General features: G+C 37.7%; 1 protein-coding gene across 6 annotated transcripts in view; it reads left to right on the top strand.

Annotated features, from left to right (window-relative positions):
- The first annotated feature begins 1,693 nt into the window (after positions 1-1,693).
- ZFAND6 (zinc finger AN1-type containing 6) overlaps positions 1,694-17,341 on the top strand; it is a 75,698-nt gene continuing 60,050 nt past the window's right edge. For 2 of the 6 annotated variants that reach the window (XM_082388596.1, XM_082388595.1), the window contains exon 1: positions 1,702-1,859. The gene's annotated coding sequence lies outside the window, so the exon portion shown is untranslated. Of the gene's footprint in view, positions 1,860-11,664; positions 11,689-17,341 lie in introns of those variants that run through there. The other 4 variants (XM_082388600.1, XM_082388599.1, XM_082388597.1 and 1 more) reach the window with 4 other exon arrangements.

Genomic DNA, 17,341 nt, shown 5'->3' with positions numbered 1-17,341 from the left:
CTAGTCTCCATTATAACCTGATCTCCAGTCCCCATTATCAGGGATGATGTCCTTGGGCAAAATCCTCTTTTGTTGCATTAGTCCATTGTTTGTATGTACGTTTTTAAAATTAAATTTGAATGCATTTTAAAACCACATTTTGAATACCTTTAGGCCCTGGGCAAGACCCTCCAGTTTACTACTGGCTCCCTTCTTTGGCTTACACTAGATGTAACTTCACAGGACACTCCTTACCTTGCTCCTGAAGCATCTGTTTGACACGGCATAACATTTCACATTCTGTTCTTCAAACCCTGCACTGCATCTTCCAGCCTCTTTAGGGGAGCAGGAAAATGCTTCTTTTGGTTCCCAGCAGGCTGGGCCGTATGCACTCTTCAGTGCCAAAAACCAATGCCACCTTCTCCTTGAAAACTTCTTTCTGGCCCCTATCTCTCCTCTATAATTAACTGCTTCTTATCCCAAACCCCTATTTCAAAACACCTTACCTTTACAGTCAGTCACCTCAAAATCTCCCCCCAGCGCCACCCGACTAGGGTGAGAATAGTGAGATACTTAAGCTTAAAATTTAAAGGGGCACCAAAAATCTCAGTAATCAAGATAAATAATATTTTAATTACTATATATTTTTAAAATTAAATTAAATTCATTCACTTTTTTTGGCGGGGCATGTGGGATCTTAGTTCCCCAACCAGGGATCGAACCCTCGCCCCCTGCATTGGAAGAGTGGAATCTTCACCACTGGACCGCCAGGGAAGTCCCTAATACTATATTTTTTAAACATCAAAATTAGGTCCAAAAAAAGATTCATGAACAAAACATCAAATATAAAATTAAAGAGGATCCTCAGGACTCGGTCCGCCTCCTACCTGCTGGCCCCATCCGAACCCCTCTTTCACGGTAGGACTGAATATCCTCGAACTCCGATCTTGTACTTCTTGAACTGCATGTGAGCCCGAAGGCCGAAAAACTGCGGGAGAGCCGTGCTCATCACCCCACGCCCCAGCTCAGTAGCGCGGCCTGCTCCACTCAGCCGGGAAGCGGACACGCTCTTCTGGAAACTCTGGGAGCCGGGTGCCTGTGGGGGCGTGTGTGTCGGTGCATATATATGTGTGTGTGTGGCACACGTGTGCACGCGCGCTTCTCTTCTTCCTTCTCTTTCCAAGCCACGGCTCAGGGCGGGGCAGAGTACTGCCTTCGAGTGCGCACCCAGACCCTGGACTTTGCGCTTGCAAAGATGGAGTGGGGGCACGAGGTTGCACGTGGGGAGAGCTCGGAATTCCTCTTGCAAAACTGGCAGGTGGAGCGCAACTCTTTCTGGCGCCTCAATCCGGGACAGGAACATGGGACTCCCTTCGAGGTAGCAGAGGGACCTGAACCTATCTGCCCCCGACCCATCACATCTCCTCGAAACCCCTCGAAACGTCCTCCCGCCGCCGGGAAGAAGCCCCCAGGGCGAGCGGAGGAAGGAACAGTGGAGGCGGAGAGAGCGGAGGAGCGTCTCCCCTCGCTCCGCCCCGCCTCTTCTCTGGGCCGTAACCAATCGCTGCGCGCTCCGAGCCCTGGCCCCGCCCCTCACCACCGGCTCCCGCCTGCGGCTCCGCCCCGGCCGGTGATAATTAGGCTGCGGGCGGGGGGGGTGCCGCGTCAGCGGTAGGAGTCGGCCAATCCTGGAGCTCTCCCCCGCGGCCGCGTCACAGGCCGAACAACCAAACAGAAAAGTTTAATAAACAGCAGGCGGAGGGGCTGGTGGCGGCGGCCGGGCCGGGGCGAGCAGCGGTTCGGTGGCTTCACCTGTCCCCATTCACCGGCGGCGACCGGCGGAGGCGGGCAGCGCGTCAGGCGGAGAGAGCCGCCGCCAGGTGAGGACCGCGGCCCACAGGGCCCTGGCGGCCCGGCGCCACCCCTCCCCCTCTCACTCCCTTCCCCCACTCGGCTGAGGCTGAGGCGAGGCCCGCCCCCGGCTCTTCCCGGCCCGGGGGAGCCGGAAGCGGAGGGCGGCCGGCGGGCGCAGCAGGTGGTGGGCCGGCCGCTCGCTCGCGGGCCCGGGCCGGGCGTTTGCTGAGGGGCGAGGGGATTCCCGGCCCCGGGGGCAGGGGCCGGGGCGCAGCGGGCCCCCTCGGGCGCGCGCCCGGCGCTCGCGGTCCGGGGCTTCCCGCCGGGGGCGGGGGCGGGGGCTGGCGCGCAGAGGTCGAATTCCCCCTCCCTGCGGGCCTCGGGGGCCGCTGCGCTCGCCGCTCGCACCCGGTGCCAAGCAGTTGGTGGGTGAGGGGTCGGAGGGAACCCGGGCACCCTCGGGCGCGTCCCTGTCACCAGCCCTGGTCAAGTTCCCCGCCCCGCGGCTCTGAGCCTGAATCCTTTTTGGAATGTTTTTCACCTGCGGTGTTTTCAGAAGCCGGCAAGGGGGAAAGTCTAGCAAGTCGGACTAGAAAAGGGGATTGGAGTCGGTCTCTTTTTCCTCTGCTGCTGTTTGGTGGACTCAGGATTTCTGAGTTTTCTTCTCAAATAGTATTTTCAAGTTGCCGTCTAGCTACGTAAACAAGTACAGCAGAATATTGTGTTTGAAATAATTTTAACTTTACGTTGAAAGCTTGTGCTAAACCACACGATTAAGGTGCTCTGATGATTTATCTTAACAGCTAGAAGGTCGTTCAACATTGTGAAGAAGTTAAGGGGGGTTACGCACAGACCATTTATGTTTAAAGTTGTTTGGCGGTAAAAACTGGTTAGTTTTTAATGGTTTAATGCTCCGATAAAGAGATTTAAAGTCCTCTTGCAGATTAAATTCGGAATGTGACTTTTTAATGTAAAATCCCATACACTTTTAAGGTTAGTTATGTAATATTTATATTGCCAATTTTAGGACACTTGCCAAGTTTCCCATAGTCTAGGGCTTCAGGGGAAAATGTTCTCTTTCTGCAAAATTCCCAAACAGGTTGTCTTTTAACTTTTTTTCTTTAACGTTTTAAAACACATTTAATGAGACAGGGATCGCAAAGGTGTACGTGAGGAGTATTTAGGGGTTGTTGGATTATTATCTTGATTGTAGTGATAATTTCCTGTGCCACAACAGATCACATTTTACACTTTAAAGTATGTGCAGTTTATTGTATGTCACTTATACCTCCATAAAGCCCTTTTTTAAAAAGCCAAGTATTCAAAGTATATTTGATACCACAAAAGTATGAATACACACAATACGGTATAAAGAGATAAAATATAATACAAACCCACGATTTGCACCCCCAAACCAGTAACTGGAACATTACCAAAACTTACATATGTTTATGAGTTTCTTACCTGTCTTATACCTCTGCCTCTCCTTACTGAGGTAATCATTTCAGTTTAGTGGATTTTGTTTACCATTCTGTTTCGTTTTTTAGAAAGTTTCATCACATAACGTTTGTGTGCTCAGTGTGTTTAGTTTGCTTTTCTTTTGAGCTTTATAAAAGTAGTACGCGACTGTAGTTCAGTCCTTTCATTGCTGTACAATATTGTGTTAATCTTCCGTAACTCATGGGGCTTCAGATTATGTTTTTGATTTTGCTTTGCTGTCAACAGCTGTGGTTTATGAACATTTCTTGTTTCCTGGCTCCTGGTGCACAAGTGCGAGTTTCTTTAGAGTAAATGTAGATTTCATTGGGAAGTCTTAGGTAGTCAGGAGTAAAATAGATTGAAATACTAGAAATAAAATAAATGAAAAACTTTAGGATTCTCTTTTATGTTTTAATGGAAGATTCATATCCGTAGTGGTTGGTTCACAGTTTTTGAACATTTGCATGAGAAACCAGGATTCCTGTTAATCTATATACAGTGAATCTTTTCCTTGGAAATCCTGTGGTAAGAAGTCTGGCACTATTTGATACCTCCATTTTCAGTGCAAAATGTAAGCATAGTAGAAAAAACACTTGATTGGGTATAAAATAAATCACTCTGTGTTCCTCCTTCCCCCTTTGTAGTCTCTGGCAAGTTACTTAAAACTTCTCTTGTGCCTTAGTATACTCATGTAAAAGAAACCTGTCCTAAGTTTATCCTTTCAGTTATGCAGACTTTAGTTAAGGGAAGCACATATCAAATGGCAGAGCCTTTAAGGAAAAGGATTAGGGCCAAAGTGTTATTCTCTGGAATTACATTGAGTGTGTCCTTGGGAACATTTTTGGAGAAAGCTGTGTGTTGAGTATTTACCGGGATATGTTAACCACACATTTAAGTACTTTTTATTTCCTTTGCCTCAGATTTGGGAGTGCTTTTATTTATCATGCAAACAGCAATGCAAAGACAAATTAGGGAGCAGGATTAACTTCCTGAAAACGGTGTGTGTGTAAGTAATATGAGGTTATGTATATCTTTGAATAAGCTGTTTTTTATTTAAAGGCATGAGAGATGGGGTGTGTGTGTGTTTTAAACAGTGTATGCAACCTGCAGACAAATGTCAGGATGCTTTGTTTTGATAGGGCTATTTTATCGTGTTAAAAAAAAAACAAACTCACTTTTGTATTTGATTATTAGGGCATTTTTTTTTCAAACTTTCAGAAAAGTTACAAAGAATAAATAATCATTAACATTTTGGCAGGTATACCCCCAGTCTTTCTGTTTTTGTGCATTCTTCATATCCTAAACAACTAAATGTTGAATTGTAAACAGTACTAGACTGCTTCTATCTTCAAAACTTATCCCAAATATGATCCGTCTCAACATCTTTGTTGTACGAAAGATGGTGGTAGTAGTCACCTAACTGGTATCTTTGCTTCAACATTCTCTCCCCTACTGTCTACTTACTTTTCCTGTGCAGAACAATCATTTAAATGTATAAATTAGATTATGTTATTCCCAGACTCAAAACCCTCCACAACTTTTCAGTACAAAATAAATTCAAACTTTTTTATACCCTAGACCAGCAATGTCCAATGGAAATATAATAGGAGTTACAAATGCGAGCCACATAAGAAATTTAAAATTTTCTGATAGCCACATTTACAAAAAAAAGGGAGAGAAACAGGTGAAATATTTTTTAACCCAAAAATATTATGATTCAACAAGTAATCAGTATAAGAAATTATTAATGGGGTATTTTACTTATCTTTTTTCAGACTGTCTTCGCAATTCGTTGTTTTTTTCCACTTCAGGTACTTTTTAGGCTGGCCTTGCTTGTGGCTACAGATTGGACGGTGCTGCTCGAGACTATCAGGCCTGCCAGCATCATACACTTATCTCCTGCCACTCTCCCCTGACTCATGTACCCCCAGTAATACTGGTCTTTTGGGGGGTTCATGAGCATGCCAAGCTTAGTTCTCTTAAAATTTTTTTTCCCTCTGCCTGGAACACTCAGTCGTGTTGTGCTCAAAAGTCACTCCTTTTGAGATGCCTTCTCAGACCACTTTCCCTGACGACTCTGTTACCCTTCTTCGTTTCCTTTTAGAACCTAACATCTGAAATGATTTATTTGGTTATTGTCTGTATCCCCTGCTTGAATGTAAACTGCTGGGGGGCACAGGATTTCCTCATGTTTATCATTAGGTCCCCATACATTAAAAATATAATTTTTAAAAGGTGCATACCATTTCATCTCATGAAAGTACTGTAATTTAACTAGTCACCTGTCGTGTATAACGTGTTACTTTATCCCATTTTCACTATTATAATGTGGTGAAGAACATCTTAAGAGCTAAATCTTACTATGTATTTCTCATTCCTTTAGGATTCAGCCTGTCTTAAAATTGCTTAAAGGATGTAAACATTTTTTGTCTTTTAATAAATACTGACAAATCTTGTCTTAAAAGTTTGACTAACATTATAGTATAAAGTTGACCAAACCTGTGTAAAGTTTGACTGAAAATATGAGAGAATACACATTTCCTCCATATCTTTACCAAGAAATAGTATTTTCTTTCCTTCTTTCCCTTTCCGTAAGATTATTTATTTCTTAGACTAATTAATTATGATAATGAGTAGAGATATAGGTTTTGGACATCTAGTTTGTCTTTGGCTCATTTGGGGTGGTGTTTTATATTTGCGATACCCTTTTTAGCCTTTTATATATTTAGGATAGCCACCCTTTGACACATACTACAAACATTTTCCCTGACTCTTCATTAGCCTTTCATTTGTTTACGATATATTTTTTTTAATAACGTAGAAGAGTTTTTACCTTTTAAGAAGTTTAGGTTAATACTTTCTTTTTATATTTAGCTTCTACTTTCATATTTAATGGATTCTCTTACCCAGATAACTGTTTTCTTCTAGTTTTTTTGTGGTTTCATTTTTCACATCTATCTCTTTTCTGTTCATCCCGGATTTATTTTGACATAACATGTGAAGTGAAATAATTGTCCTTATTTTTTGCTAGTTGGACATTGTGCTAAGTGCTGAGGATACAATGATGAAAATGATACAAGGTCTTTGCTCTCATGGAGTTTACAGTCTGTTGGAAAAGCTAGGCTATTAACAAACCGATGAGTAAACAGTTTTCAGATTTTGATAAGTGCTGGGAAGGAAAGAAATAGGGTGTGTTGATAGAGATTAGAAGGTGCTAGTTGGATGTCCTGAGAATATAATGTTTAAAGTTAGTGGTGATACTAAAGTGTGTTTGGGGAGTTTTCTTAGCTTCCCCAGTCTGTCAGAACATTAAAAAAATAATGACACACTGAACTTTTTCTGTAAAATTTTTTTGTAAAAATTGCCTTGCAGACAGCTTCAAACCCCACCCTACCCACTCCACCCCGTATCTTCCAGTTGGATTACTGCCTTAACGCTTGTCCTGTATAGAAAATTTGGAACTGTGATTCTGAGTTCTAAGATCAGGAAAGTGCTGGGGGAAATTTCCCAAGTAAAGGGAACTGCTAGCACAAAGGGGACGAAAAGTACCTGGCTTGATTTAGGATTTGACCGAGATTGGAATGACTGGAGTTTACTGAGTGAAGAGAGTGGGACAGACTTTATTGCAAGACTTTTATTTCCAAGTGGTAAGGCTGCTTCCACTTCGCCGCCACCTTCCTATCCTATTTATATTCCATGATCCAAATCAGTCGCCTGCAAATAACTTTGTTTTGCTCCTTGATGCTTTCCTTCATTATTTCTACTGTATTTTCACTTTTTTCCCATTCAGGATCTTTGCATATGCTGTCCCCGTTTGCTTCATTGTGATTTCCTTGATGAATTAATCCTTAATGCTGGCAAAAGAGGTTAAGTTCTTCTGTTGGCTGTATTTACTCTTTTCACATTGGACACATGTGCTTTGTTTTAGCATCTTTTTCTTCTAAAGCTGTGCTTTCCAATCTGGTAGTTACTAGCCATTTGTGGCTATTTATTATTAACTAAAATTAAATAATACAAAAAAATTCATATCCTCAGGCTTACTAGTCACATTTCAGGTGCTCAGTAGCCACATGTGACTAGTGGCTATTATAATGGACAGCAGAGATAAAGAGTCTTTTGCAACAATGAAAATTTATCTTAATTTATAAGTAATCATGTGGCTAATAGCTATGGTATTTTATTTAAGTAGCCACATCTGGCTATTGAAATATGGCAAGTCTGAATTGAGATGTGCTGTAAGTATGAAATAAGAACTTGATTTCTAGCACAAAAAAGGGAAAAGAGCTCAATTTTTAAAATATTGATTACATATTGAAGTAATGCTTCATTACTTTAAAAAATGCTTTTACATGTTTTGTGTTAAATAAAATATTACATTTAATTTAACTTTATTGAAATGTTTTAGCGTGGCCACTAGAAAATGGAAAATAGTATGTGGCTTGCATTGTTTTTTTGCTGGACAGCCCTGGTCTAACTCTAGACTGTAAGTTTCTACAATGGGGAGACAGTTCACCATGGCGTCCACAGCAGCTAGTGGTGCCCAGCATATAGTAGGTGTTCAGAAAGTTAGATGAATGAATAAACTTTTCAATAGGTAGAGAATGCTCCCTATTCAACTTGTGCTTTTTAAAATTGTTGGTTTTCTTCATGACTAAAATTAAAAGTGTTTTCCTGTGACTTGAGAAAAGAAGCTTTTCTTTTGATAGCTATATAAAAATTATCCTTATGAAATAATTGCTATGCATCATTCGTCTTTTGGGTTTTTTGGGTTTTTCTGGTTTTTTTTTTCCTGGCTTAGGCTGCTAAAGAAAGGCGAATTTAAAATCTGCCAATCTGTTTTCTTTCATTTTTCTACATCTAGCAGTTTACTTAGATGATCTATTGCATGTTATTTGGCACATGAAAATTTATGACTATTAAATCTAAATAGGGCTTCCCTGGTGGCGCAATGGTTGAGAATCTGCCTGCCAATGCAGGGGACACGGGTTCGTGCCCCGGTCCGGGAAGATCCCACATGCCGCGGAGCAACTGGGCCCGTGAGCCACAACTACTGAGCCTGCGCGTCTGGAGCCTGTACTCCGCAACAAGAGAGGCGGCGATAGTGAGAGGCCCACGCACCGCGATGAAGAGTGGCCCCCGCTTGCCACAACTAGAGAAAGCCCTCGTACAGAAACGAAGACCCAACACAGCCATAAATAAAATAAATAAATAAATCTAAATAATTGAGGGTTATGAGTGCTTTTTCCTTTACTTATACTTCGGTCTCAATATTATGATCTTTGTTCCTTTTTAATTTACATTTATTGGTGACCTTGTTTATTCCTTTAGACTTAAAGCAATTTACTGTCTTATAGAAAGACATCTTTTCTATCAGCTTGGTTTATGCTTTCTTATCTGTTTATTTTCTTAATGTTTCCTTTGTGTTTAGTATTTTGCTGAATGGGCCATCCACCCTCCCTCTCTCCCCGATTCTCACCTTGTATTTTTTTCCCTTAATGAGTTAGAAGATAGTCATCAGGAGTTGCAAACTCAAATACATACCTCACTTTTGTAGACACCATGTATTTGTCAGGGAAATATTTAATTTTTTTTTCCTCTGTTAGTTGGTGTTTTTCAGACTTTATCCTTAGCGACCCTAGTCATGTTTTTGCTAATGTCAGGGTGGTCCTTTCATCTACTACTGCCTTAACTACCTGTATTTATATTTTATATTTTATATTATATATAAAATACATTTTATATTATACCTGTAATTATATTTATATAGCACCCAGGGATACTACTGCCAAGGATTAATTTCTGTTGTAGGAAGAATAGTTTGAGCTATTCTCAGTGCTTAAAAATTCTATGGAAGTTTTCACCCTGCTCTGTATGTACCAAAAGTTGTTCCTAATAGTCTAGGTATTGATTCTTTATATAGGGTCTTTTTAATCAAAAGTGAAATGAGACCAAGTTGTTCAGTGGCTTGTGCTCTTCTAAATTGTTTTCAGTTGATAGGTTTGGGAAAACCTCTGAACTCCCACAAAAAATATACAATACGTCCTTTGAATACTTGATGTTCAAAAAGTGGTATTGTCACATGCAATCTGGGAGCCTTGAAGCTTTTGCAGCCTCCCTGTTCCTATGAAGCAATATTGTTTTCAAATAATCTCAGTTGTGGTAATGCTTTTTTTTTTTTTTTTGGTAATGCTTTCTTTTCATTTATTTTTGCTGTTGTTTTCTTCTACTATGGATTTAGAAGAGGAATAAAATACCCTTCATTTTAACCTGTAAGCCACCTAAAATGATTCAACTTGAAGTTCTTTCAAGTAGGTCCTGGAGATCTTTGAACAATCTGGAATAGCTAAGTCTATATTTCTCTTTTCTGTTGGTTATAGATTGAGAGTGGTTTTGGTGTTAAATTAGTGTATGTTCTATGCGTTTGTTTTACACAGATAATTAACTTCTATGTGAAAAATTAGTATTAGAACAAAGGTTCATTTGGTTCCCATAACTGTCTACTAATTTTATGCTTGGCAAATTTTAAGATTAAAATGTTTGCCATCATTTTTCTATAACCCTGTAAAGTTTTGGCCACCTAAAACTTGTTTTATGATTAACTCAAGTTCTATGCGGTAACTCAAATTATGTATTTTTTCTGTTGTTTGTTCCTGTACCTCTTCGGCTTCCAGTGTCCTTTTGCAAGTGTTCACACAGTGGGAAGAAAACCTGAACTTGACTCGTGAAGTACTGGGCATTCACAGCCATGAATCCTTGCAAAGGATTTTGGGACTAGACCTCTGTGAATTGGCTCTTTCAATTTGTCCACTTAAAAGGCATAATAGATTATGCAGCTGTTTGGGCTTCTGCAGGGTATTACTCCATATTCATGTCTAGTTGCAATTATGTGAATTTTCAGTTTCTTACAAAGACTTCTCTTTGTATTCAAAACAAGTTTGTTGGCTTTATGTTGTTCTAATATATGAATTTTCTTTGAGGAAAAATGCTTGAAAGGTTTTTAACTTAGAAAACTAAATTCAAATTAAAAATTATATAAACTTACTGAATATATTTTAAGAAGGAGCTACGCTAATTTGCTTTAATTTTGAATCTTTTTATAAATCAGTCAATTTTTGGTAGAGGTGAATATTATTTAAATGTCATTCAATCAGATAATGATTAATGTCAGAGTAATAGTTAATGGATCAAGCTCCTAAAACCATACACAGTTTTAATTAAAATAAACATAATAAAATACAGCAAATTTAGTAATGTACAAAGTGACTATAGGTCTTTTTTGTTGAAAAATCAGAATCTCTGTAGTAAAAATAACATTTAACGTAACTTACTATTTTAAGAGGCGTATGTATACCCTTCAGCTGTACCTTAGGGTTTCCATGCCACATTAAAGTAATACTTAAGTAGGGTGCAAAATAGTGTCCACCCATCTCTTAAGAAAAAAAAATAATTTTTTAAAAAAACAACTTAAACCATCCCAAACTTTATACCTGAACATGTTCATTAGAACAAGTTGCCTTCTCCTTTTATAGATATCCATTTGCAGTGGATAAGCATTATCCTTGCAAAAACTCGCGTCAGACCTGTAAATGTGGTAATATAGAAATAATGTTTCTGCCTCATTTTTCTTCAGTTTCAAATAGAATTATCAGTCTGATGTCACTGAAAATTTCACTCTATTCTTGTGATACTGAGAACGTAAGTATCAGTGAATTTGATAGCTTAGAAATGAAATTTTTGCATTCAGTGTTTTAGTGCTATGTATTTTCACTCAAGATGTGGTTTTATGTTTAAGTCTTAGAGAAAAGACTGTTTTGTTCTTATTAGCAAAATTTTGCAATGGATTTTCTGTTGCTGTTTTAAAATTTTCATACAAAATGTGAACTGTATTGAAAAAGGAGTCTTGTCTTTATAAAGCATAACTTCACCTTCAGGCTCTGTAAAGAATATCAAATGATTTAGCTTAAAAGCATTGTATTTTAAACAGTTGGTCGCTGAACTGCAAATTAATGCTGCTTCTGTGAGATTTTCTTTTCTGTTACTTGGTTTATTTATTTTTTACCTAGACAAAAGGGTAAGCAAATAGTATGTGATGGGAAAACTGAAACATTACCTACTGTTCCTTTAAGAAACCAGCTTATCCAGGGGGTTTTAGTGTGTTTACCTAACCTGCTAGCAAGGAAAAGTTCTTTAAAATAATGGATATTAGCCGTATCCAATCACAATTATCAGTTTCACTAACAGGGAGGAGATTTTACTCTTCAGCCACTAAAATTGGAGAAGGTGGAGCTTGGTATTCAGGTTTGGTTGCTTTGGAGTACAGCTTCAAGTGAAGTTAATCTGAGGTGAAGCAAACAGAAAATTGTGGAGGTTTTGTTGGTAGGATTTTTGTTCTAATCTTTTAATGATCCTTTATTTTACACTTTTGCTCCTTTATGCTTCTGTGTATGTCAGGTTTTGTCATTGTTGCTATTTTCTGATGCAAACTGAACATTAAAATTAAGCAGGGAAGCAGAACAAAAGGGCTGTTTGGACAGGAAATAGGTGTTCAGAGAAGCAAACTTGACTTTCTTTATCATTACTTTTAGTTCAGAATTTAAGTGTCATTAAAAAATCCTTGAATAAAAATCATCTCCAGTAACAGGCTTTTCTCTTGGATTGGATGTTTGAGGAGTCATTTGTCAGTTTTTGTAAATGACATCTTGAGGAGGTCTATTTGATATGTCATTTTCCATAAACTTAAGATGTTAAGTTGCTAAAAGACATATATATGTGGTAGGGTTAAGTTGGTCCTTTTTAAAGAATTGAAATGCCAGCTGTTTTTTTTTTTATCCCCCAGTATACCTCCCCTTTTTTAAAACTTCAGTATACTTTAAATCTAGCAATATTGTTGGCATTTTTAATATGCTTATAATTTTAGTTTTGTTTTTTAAAAGATCATGGATTCATTTTATATAGAACAAGGTAAAACTTTCTCCTTCGTTCAAACTTCATTTCTTTCAAAGGTGGACGTAAAGTAATTGACACCCTTTTGAAACAGGAAATGGATGGATTTCTATTTTTCAGAGGTATAGGTAGACTACCAAAACTTAAAAAAAAGTATTTATGAATCTATTGACATTTCTTACTTATGAAATAATTGTAGTATGTTTCAGTACCAGAAGTTTCCTTTAGAGGCTCTTGTCTTTATATTGTTGCTCTTTGATCGCATAGAAATTAAGGTATAGAATAATTTGAATAATCAGTATACTTGTATTTGCTATGCTGCTTCTTCCAGATCATGCAAAAGTTTTTAAATTAATGCTTTTCTGCTCTATTGCATAAGCAATACTATAGTAATAATAAAATCAAGAAAAGTCACCCAGATATCCACAAGAAGATCATCGTGAGGTGGTCTTATTTTTTTCCTCCTCTTCTATTCTGCACCTTACCATATTCTTATATTTTCCCCCTCATTGTAAATAAAGGCAGTTTTATGTTTTTTCATTAAATTATATCATCTATTATTAAAATTGTTTTCATTTCATTTGCTATATAATTCTCTTAGGTTAATGGGACCTTAATTTACCTAGTCTTTTACCTGTTTTACGTTTAGATTGTTCCTAATTTTTCACCATTTTAAACGGTACTGTGTTGAACAAACCTCATTGTGTAAATTTTAGAATACTTTCCTCTTTATTTCTTTTGGAAAAATCCCTTGGAGTGGGCTTACCTAGATCAAAGGATATAAACACTTCAGTAGCCAAATTGCCTTTCGAAAAGGTTATTCCAATTTATATTGCCACCAGAAGAATGTGCTTCAAAATTTCTCTAATGGGTAGCCCCTTAAGTGTTCTCATTAAAGTGTGCCTCTGAAGCTCTCTGACTTGTTGATTAGTTTTTGCCTAAACTAATAGCCTATTTTAAATTCCATTTTCTAAGATGTAGATGGATCTAAATCCATTTTCTGGACATTAAGATCAGCTGAAGGAAATTGGGAGAATTTTTACCCACTTAAGTGAGCAGTTATATTTTTGTTGGTTATATTGTATGTATTGCTTCATTTAAGTAGAGGGCTTAATGTTTTACATTGGCATTGTTGTTCACGCCAGCTTTTCTCAGTACATGTTTCTTTGGTAAGCACATACCAGAAGAAGTATTTTCTTTTAAGAAAGTACATCAGAAACATTTTTTGAGAGGTGGCGGTAGTATTTGACTTAACTCTGAACAGGTATGAATAGCACATTTCTGATTTTTAAGTACAATATAGAAACAATTAGTATGTATAGATCTAGGTTTTAAAATGATATATTACACCTTTCCAGTATTTCGCAGGCCTTCAATTGAAGGCAAGATGACTACACACACGTAGTGTGTTACTTGTCCTATGTTGTTTCCGTTTGTCTTTAAGAGCATTCTCCGTTTGGCAATAACTTCTGCATTATGTATATACTCTTGCCAGCTAGTCTGTTAAATAGAATAGGCTATAACTGTTCAGGATAGGAACTTGTTAACTAATGCACCAGAATAAACTTAAAAAGTTGTTTTAAAGCAAAATTCTGTAAGACGTTTAAAAATTCTAATTTTAATTTATAAATGGGAGCTAGTGTTAAGTCATGGGTTAAGCTCTAACTCACTGATGGAACCAGTAGTTGAGCATGTATGTATAATCTTGAATTAAATAGTCTAGCTCATTTTGAAGTTTAAGTAATTTATTTTCTGTAAATTTTTGCTGATAAATTTAGTATCTCTAACTTTCAGAGCTAACATTGGTATGTTGGTCACTGTGTTTGTTTCAGGGGGAAGTTGTTTTTTTTTTTTTCTTTTTCTTTTAATGCCTATTTTGTTTTTCATGGCTTAAGAGTTTGATTTTTCCAGATACTTTGGTTTTCTTAACATTTGGAATGGAAGAGAAAAAACTTAAAACTAATCACTTTTAATTAATGAAATAATTGTTGCAAAATACATTTTCTCTGCATTTAAATTTGCTAGATGTGTCAGAATTTTATACAGATAATCTAAATACTTTATTCATGAGTAGAACAATTGTTTGAGTTTCACCTGAATATTTAAAATTTATGTTGGTGCTTAAATATTTATATCATATTTCCTTTGTTCTGAATTTGAGAAGATGTATTTAATTTTCTTCTTAACAGATTCATCTTATTGCTGCCAGGTAGAGATGAAGGTACTTGAAAATATAACAATTTTAGTGAAAGTCATTCAAATTTGACTGTAGATTACATTTTGATGGGTACCCAACATAAAGGTTTACCTACTCCTCTAGTACTCTGGTAACATTAGAACCTTGAGAACAGATAATCTTTAATTGTTTCTCTACTGTACTGGTCTCTGGTTGCAGAACTAGGGAGTATCCTTTTTAGTACACTGGTTTCATTCGTAGTGTAGAAGCCAGTTTTCTAGAGGGAGAAGAATCTCTAAATGACCTAATATTGAGGCAAGATAACAATAGTGATAGCTCTATTTTATTCTTTTAGAATGGAGAAAAAAAGTGATCTAGAGGGGGGATATTAAATGCATTCAAAGTCTCTATTGTTTGTCTCCATTCAAGGGGAATACAGTGATTTTTCATTTTCTTAATGACATAAGGAAAAAGGTTAAGGGGCAGCAAGTTGGTAAAACTTGAAAGAGCCTAGAAACCGTGGCTTAGTAATTACAAGGTCTCTTTGTTCTGTGTAATAGGGGGACTTCACAGTTCTGCAGTGTTTTTCCTGTATGGCTTCTTTATAAAAGTAGGTAAATGTTTTAGGAGGATTTTTTGTTTTTGTTTTTAAATAACTTAGGAATGCTTATTTATTAACTGATGTGTATATTAACCTGTTTGGCTGAATCTGATTTTCTGCATTTGTATGTCATTAGGAAAAAAAAAGAACTCAAAACATTATTTTGGCTAGTAATGTTATGGTAGAAGGGAACAGATCCATCTATCTCTCTATACCTTTTTTTTCCCTCCCCAAATAAGCATCTTGGGTACTTCCCCTACTCCCATGTTTTTTGTTTGTTTGTTTGTTTTGTTTTTTGGTCAGTACTTGATTTCTTAGCAAAATTTAGCACTACTGACTACTCTTTACTTCTTGAAACTCCTCCCATAAGTTTAATGATATGCCTGAGCTTCCTTCTGTTTGTGATCTCTGTCCTTGCAAATGTTTCCTCTTTACAACCATTAAGTATTGGAATTTTGTAGGATTCTGACCTTAACATTCTTCTCTCTATATTCTTTTTGGGTAATCTCCAGTCCCATATCTTCAGTTAATATCCTGTATATATTAACAGTTCTGAGATTGGTATCATAAATAGTTTTTTGTTTGCACTTGAGACCCCTGTTCACCCAGCTCATGAATGTTTCTTCCATACCTATGTTAAACTCAACAAAGCTGAACTTATCTGCTTATTTTGTCCTCCCCAGCAGTGTCCCTCAAGCCCTTTTTTCCCTCCTCTCACAATAGGTGGGTATTACTATCCATGCTAGAACCCAGGTGTCATTCTGATTCTTCCTTTTCTTCATCCCCAGTTAGCCACAACTTCCTATTGATTTTAAACCCATAGTAACTCTAGGATCCATCCTTCTTTTTCTTCACCATCTTAGCAAATGTCATGCTATGGTTTCTCAGATTACTAAAACAGCATCCTGACTGATCTTCACTTGCAGTTTTGGCTCTCTATAATACATTCTTCACTATGCATTTACATCTGTCTATCTGCTTAAAATTCTTTAGTGATTTCTTATTGCCCTTTGAACTTTCTTAACTACCAGCTAATTCTGTGCTAAGCATTCTCTCAGGTAGTCACCAGACAATCTTAAGAGGAGAAGTATTGTTACCTTCATTTAACAAGTGAGATGATTTAATGAGAACCTACTGTATAGCACAGGGAACTCTACTCAGTGCTCTGTGGTGATCTAAATGTGAAGGAAATCCAAAAAAGAGGGGGTATATGTATACGTATAGTTGATTCACTCTGCTGTTATATAGAAACTAACACAACATTGTAAAGCAACTATACTCCAAAAAAAATTAATTAAAAACACAAGTGAGATGATTTAGAAATGCTTGCTGATTTGTCCAGGGTTGCGTTAGCTGGTGAGTGGCTAGCATACTTTGAACTGAAGTTTACCACAATAAAGTCCTTCCTCTTAACCACCCAGCCATGTGCCTTACTAAGCTAACCCCTACTTACTTCTCCATCTTCTTTTTTCCCCACACCATTCCGAACTATTTGCAGTCCCTCCTTCTAAGACATACTCAAAACTTGTTGCCTGAAGGACTTCCCTGGCCATCCAGTGGTTAGGGCTCTGCACTTCCACTGCAGGGGACACAGGTTCGATCCCTGATTGAGGAACTAAGATCCCGCACGCTGCTCGGTGCGACCTAAAAAATAACAACTTGTTGCCTAAGCCTAAAGGTGCTTTAAGGAAAACAAACATTTTCAAAGAAGAATTTCTGACAATTTTTTGGAACACTCCAAAAAGATACGACATTTTACCATCCCTAGAATGTAAGAAAGTAAAAGAATGAGACATAGGAAAAATAAAAGTAGTTTTCCATATGGGGTTAGTTTTGAATTTCAAAGCTGTTGAGTTCCTCACATTTAATAAAAGCTTGAGACCTAGTTGTGCAAGAGGAAGATTAGGGAAAGTGTGAAAGCACTTTATCTGAGCTATTTGAAATGCTAATGACCTCCTTAAATAGCTGTTAGCCAGGACGTTGTGTTCATTTTTTCATCCAGGTGTGTAAAGAATCTACCTGTGAACACAAATCATGAGGTACTGAGTAACTTATAGGTAGGGAAGTAGTCTCCATATATTTGTTTATATATCAAGTATATCATCAAAAAAGTTAAATACTGCAGCTAATCTTGCCTAGAAAGAAAATTGAGATAAACTGAGAAATAGTTGACTTGGAATCATTTTCATTTCAAGTATTTTCTTTCTTTCCTCTCTCTCTCTCCACCATCTCCCTCCAACATATTTTAAGGCAAAAGGACCTCCCCTGGACCAAAAAACCCCAAGAACCTTTTAAATCTATAGCTTTTA

The sequence above is a fragment of the Balaenoptera borealis genome (assembly GCF_965194805.1).
Source record: "Balaenoptera borealis genome assembly, chromosome: 3".
Lineage (NCBI taxonomy): Eukaryota > Metazoa > Chordata > Mammalia > Artiodactyla > Balaenopteridae > Balaenoptera > Balaenoptera borealis.
Note: the sequence above shows the minus strand (reverse complement) of the source record. Positions and strands in the feature narration are given on the sequence as shown.